Below are 6225 nucleotides of genomic sequence, written 5' to 3'. Positions count from 1 at the left end.
GTCCTACAGGTAGCGTACCTTTTAGAATTAGCTGACCACTACGGGGATATTCTTAGGTAACAGGTTACCTGTCTTGTTGAGGTGTCAATGAAATTTTGTTCTTTTATGTTTTCCTAGACAGGTGGCTAGATTCTCACACAGATCTTCCTTCAGGAGAACACATGGACATGGTTGTTCACAGTGTTACAGTGTTATTTATGTGTTGAACCCTGCAACAAAATAACTACCTTTATAATCTAGAGCAATGTTTCCAACCAGGGTGCCTCCAGCTGTTGCAAAACTACAACTCCCAGCATGCCCGGACAGCCGAAGGCTGTCCGGGCATGCTGGGAATTGTAGTTTTGCAACAGCTGGAGGCACCCTGGTTAGTAAACACTGAACGTGTTTTGTGATATAGAAACTATGCACCTGTCTGCAAAAGAATCTAGTACAGATTTAAAATGCGTTGTTTTCTGCTCTGATATAACAGATAACATCTGTTTTTTTGGAAGAAGCACCTTGCAAACATCCATTTTGGTGGCAGGCTATCCTTTAAAGTTTACCATACATTTTGCATATTGGTCGTTGAGAAGGTCATCCCCAAAATAAACCACTTTTCGTTGCAATTTTGTGGGGTTTTCTTAAAGGTATAGTCCGAGATTTCTTTTTATTTGACTAGGCTACAGGGGCTGTAAAGTTAGTGCAGTTCATTACATAGTGTCTGTATCTGTGTGTGATGGGGGTCTCACAATTCTTCAGTGATTTTTGCCCCAATGTTTTTATTAACAGCATACAAAATGACTGTCATCTCAGGAATTCCCACGTTGCAGTGTGGCCCGATACATTACATGACTAGTCAGGTTTTAAGAGGGAGCCTGTCTGCTTCAATCGGTGGAGCGACTGCTGGGTGGGAGATCATTGTGCAAGAATTGTAGATTTGCCACAGCTGAAGGCACCCTGGTCAGAAAACACTGGTCTATTGCATTGAAAGGAGACAGGTGTGTTTCAATGGGTGGGGCGGCTGATGTGTGGGAGGGAGAAAAGTGACCTCATACTTACAAACATGTAATCATGGGACTTTTGCTTTGAGGGAGCAAACTCAACAGGAAATAGCCAGTTCACAAAAAGATAGCCTCAGGTTTATGATAATCTCACAACATAGCCACTTAGCCCCATGAAAAACACAGATCCTTCCTAAGCATGTCCATTACAGGCATGTACTAAATCATCTTAAGGTGGATAACCCCTTTAAGGGTGCGTTCCCACCTGGCGTGTACACAGCGTATTTCACGCTGCGTAAAATTTGCGGCATCCTCGCTCACTATAGACACAGGGCTTTCAGGCGGCAGCCCTTTGCATGTAGTGAGTTTTGGAGGCGGGGCCGTGTGCCGGCGTTACTGTAAAGCGTGCTCCACCTCCAAAACTCACTGCACGCATAGGGCTGCTGCCGGAAAGCCCTGTGTGTATAGTGAGCGAGGAATACGCAGCACATTTCCCGCTGCTGTCGCAAATTTTGCGCAGCATGAAATAGGCTGCGTATATGCCAGGTGGGTATGCACCCTAAAGAGGTTTTGCAGCTGACAGCTTCCACTGCTGCCTATCCTCTGTTTATGATACTATGTAGTGACCTAGCAACATAGCTCCAGGAACTAAGAACACAATGTCCTTGCCTCCCACCATTTAATGGCAATGGCATGTTTAATTGTCCATATGACGTTTTGGACCAAATTGTCACAAGGGGATTCAGACACATCATTACCTTTCAGTGAATTACAATGCATTTTCCTCATTGTATCAATCGATCACATGTATGTCAATTAATTTCTCCCTCCTCTTCTTTGTTATAGCTACAGTATCTGATGTAGGACAATGTGCCGACTGTATAATCATTAACTTAATTGTTATGGTTATGTTTATTTCTGTTGCTATGAAAAATATTAAAACAGAAATTATTGTGTGCTGGGAGTATTGCTATATTTGACTGTATATTTGGCTCCTTCTCCTGCACTACCATTGGGCACCCTACCACATAAATCTCACCATAATGACTGACATAAAAATATGTTTTCATATCAACTGGTGCCAGAAAGTCAAACGGATTTGTAAATTACTCCTATTTAAAAATCTTATCCCTTCCAGTACTTATCAGCTGCTGTATGCTCCACAGGAAGTTGAGTAATTCTTTCCGGTCTGAGTACAATGCTCTCTGCTGACACCTCTGTCCAGAGTAGAAGCAAATCCCCATAGCAAACATCTCCTGCTCTGGACAGTTCCTGACATTGACAGAGGTGTCAGCAGAGAGCACTGTGGTCAGACTGGAAAGAACTACACAACTTCCTTTGTAGTATACAGCAACTGATAAGTACTAGAAGGATTAAGATTTTGAAATAGAAGTAATTTACAAATCTGTTTAACTTTTTGGCACCTGTTGATTTGAAAAATAAAATAAAAATAAAAAATTAAATGTTTTCCACCGGGTACCCCTTCAAGCCACTTAGAAATCTATGGGCAGAACTAAAAATGCATGTGTGAGCAAAGAGGCCTACAATGTGACTCAGTTACTCCACTTCTGTCTAAAGGAATAGGCCACAATTCCAGCAAAGTATAGGAATAAATGACAAGAATGTGAATGTGGCTAAAGCTAAGTTTGGATCACTGAACTATATACTGGCCGAGGTGAAGGAGGCAAAAACATCTATACCCTAGGTGTGCAGTAGCAATAAATGTAAAACAGGAAAAAAGCAGCCCACACCTCAAGGACAGTAGAAAATAGGTATTAAATTTAGTGAATTAATTGATTGAGACCGTGCTTCAAATATAAAAAATGAATACATTTATTAAAATATATGCAAACACTATATGCAATGAAATTCCCCTCACAGGGCCCTTGTGGGAGGAATATTACATAGATAAATTGTGAGACATTGTACAATAATACAATTCAATGAAAATAAAAATAAGAATGTAAAAATGTAACTGCAGTTGACTGATAATCCGGTATGACTGATAATCCGGCAGTCCTATTGGACTGATACTCCGGTATGTAACTGTAGAAGTCCAGCAATGAGAATGTATACACAAGTGTGATCAATGTCCGGAATAATGTCCGATATATACAAGTTTGTCACTGTGGAATAGATGTAAAATTATATTACCAGATATGCTGTGCCCTCCGGAATCTCGTTGTGGTAGGCTGACCTGTGGGCACTTGCATGTGCCGGCACGGCTGGTTCAGGCGGCACTGAACCCAATGTTTGCCGTGCAATGGCTGCGGAAGTCTGGAGATACAGACTGTCGATGGTTTTCATTAGACTCCCTCGTGTAGATTTTGCATGCCCAATTTTTCAGTTTTTTATTTGTTGACAAAGTTTGAAATATCCAATAAATTTCGTTCCACTTCTTGACTGTGTCCCACTTGTTGATTCTTCACAAAAAATTACAGTTTTATATCTTTATGTTTGAAGCCTGAAATGTGGCAAAATGTCGAAAAGTTCAAAGGGGCCGAATACTTTCACTATGCACTGTAGTTCACCCACTTTAGGTGCAGTATAGTTCCCCCACTTTAGGTGCAGTATAGTTCCCCCACATTAGGTTGGCGGTACAGTACCCCCACATTAGGTTGTAGTTCCCCCACATTAGGTGCAGTATAGCTCCCCACATTAGTTGCAGGATAAGTCCCCGCACATTAGGTTGGCAGTACAGTTCCCGCACATTGTGTTGACAGTACAGTTTCTCCACATTAGATTGGCAGTACAGTTCCCCCACATTAGGTGTGCAGTACAGTTCCCCCCACATTAGGGGTGCAGTAAAGTTCCCCCACATTAGGCGTGCAGTACAGTTCCCCCACATTAGGTGGCAATATAGTTCCCCCACATCAGGTGGCAGGATAGTTCCACCACATTAGGTGGCAGTATAGTTCCCCCACATTAGGTGGCAGTACAGTTCCTCACATTTGGTGCAGTATAGTTCCCCACATTAGGTGCAGCATAGTTCCCACATTAGGTGCAGTACAGTTCCCCCACATTAGGTGCAGTATAGTTCCCCCACATTAGGTGGAGTACAGTTCCCCACATTAGGGTGCAGTATAGTTCCCCTCATTAGGTTCAGTATAGTTACCCCACATTAGGTGCAGTATAGTTCCCCCACATTAGGTGGCAGTACAGTTCCCCCACATTAGGTGGTAGTACAGTTCCCCACATTACGTGCAGTATAGTTCCACCACATTAGGTGCAGCATAGTTCCCCCATTAGGTGCAGTATAGTTCCCCCACATTAGGTTGGCAGTATAGTCCCCCACATTAGATGCAGCATAGTTCCCCCACATTACGTGCAGTATAATTCTCCACATTAGGTGCAGTATAGTTCCCCACATTAGGTGCAGCATAGTTCCCCTCATTAGGTGCAGTATAGTTCCCACATTAGGTGCAGTACAGTTCCCCCACAGACATACAGCCTGGAGGCTGTAGGCTGTATGCCTGTTTACTGCCCCAGTGTTCCGACCACCGTTCCTCCGGTCCGGGGTCACGATCTACTGCTATGGCCTATGGGCCATAGCAGTAGATCCCGGGACCAGAGAGGAGCGGTGGTCGGAACACTGAAGATGACGTGCCGCTGATGACTTACCATGTGCGCGTCCTCCTCACTGCTCCGCTCTTCTATGGGTGCATGCACAGGACGTCAGTGACGTGCCTGCGTGCGCTACCTCCCAGCAGCCCCTGCGTTTTTAAAGTTAGTGCGGGGCCGCAGAGAGGTAAAAGGGACATCCTTGTGTCCTGAAATTTGTTTCGGGACACAGGGATGTCCCAAATGTGATGGGGGCCCCCTGCGGGCACGGGGCCCGGAGCAGGTGCTCCAGGAGCGCCAATGATGATCCGGCCCTGAGTGGGGCAAAAAGTATTTAGATCATTCACCAATTTTGCAAGTTCTCCCACTTAAAAAGATGAGAGAGGCCTGTTATTTTCATCATAGGTATACCTCAACTATGAGAGACATAATGAGAGAAAAAAATCCATAAAATCACATTGTCTGATTTTTAAAGAATTTATTTGCAAATTATGGTGGAAAATAAGTATTTGGGCAATAACAAAAGCTAATTTCAATACTTTGTTTATACCCTTTGTTGGCAATGAAAGAGGTCAAATGTTTTCTTTATTTTGGCCTATTCCTCCATGCAGATCTCCTCTAGAGCAGGGATGTTTTGGGACTGTCGCTGTGCAACACAGACTTTCAACTCCCTCCAAAGGTTTTCTATGGGGTTGAGATCTGGAGACTGGCTAGACTACTCCAGGACCTTGACATGCTTCTTACGAAGCCACTCCTTCGTTGCCCAGGCAGTGTGTTAAGGATCATTGTCATGGTGAAAGACCCAGCCACACTTCATCTTTAATGCCCTTGCTGATGAAAGGAGGCTTTTACGCAAAATCTCATGATACATGGCCCCATTCATTCTTTCCTTTACATGGACAAGTCATTCTGGTCCCTTAGCAGAAAAACCAGCCCAAAAGCATGATGTTTCCACCCCATGCTTCACAGTAGGTATGGTGTTCTTTGGATGCAACTTAGCATTCTTTCTGCTCTAAACATGAAGAGTTGAGTTTTTACCAAAAAGTTCTACTTCGGTTTCACCTGACCATATGTCATTCTCCCAATACTCTTCTGAATCATCCAATTGCTCTCTAGAAAACTTAAGACTGGCTCGGACATGTACTGGCTTCACCCCTTAAAGGGGTACTACCGTGGAAAACTTTTTTTTTTTTTAATCAACTGGTGCCAGAAAGTTAAACATATTTGTAAATCACTTCTATTAAAAAATCTTAATCCTTCCAGTACTTTTTATGGGCTGTATACTAAAGAGAAATTCAAAAAGAAATGCATTTCCTGTGATGTCCTGACCCCAGTGCTCTCTGCTGACCTCTGCTGTCCATTTTAGGAACTGTCCAGAGAAGCATATGTTTGTTATGGGGATTTTCTCCAGTTCCTAAAATGGACAGCAGAGGTCAGCAGAGAGCACTCTGGTCAGGACATCACAGGAAATGCATTTCTTTTTTGGATTTCTCTTTAGTATACAGCCCCTAAAAAGTACTGGAAGGATAAAGATTTTTTAATAGAAGTGATTTACAAATATGTTTAACTTTCTGGCACCAGTTGATTTAAAAAAAAAGTTTTCCACGGTAGCACCCCTTTAAGGACTGAGCGTTTTTCGATTTTCGCACTTTTTTTTCCTCCTCACTTTTTAAAAATCGTAACC

Source organism: Hyla sarda, chromosome 10 (genome assembly GCF_029499605.1).
Source record: "Hyla sarda isolate aHylSar1 chromosome 10, aHylSar1.hap1, whole genome shotgun sequence".
Classification (NCBI taxonomy): domain Eukaryota; kingdom Metazoa; phylum Chordata; class Amphibia; order Anura; family Hylidae; genus Hyla; species Hyla sarda.
This window is presented reverse-complemented; position numbering follows the sequence as displayed.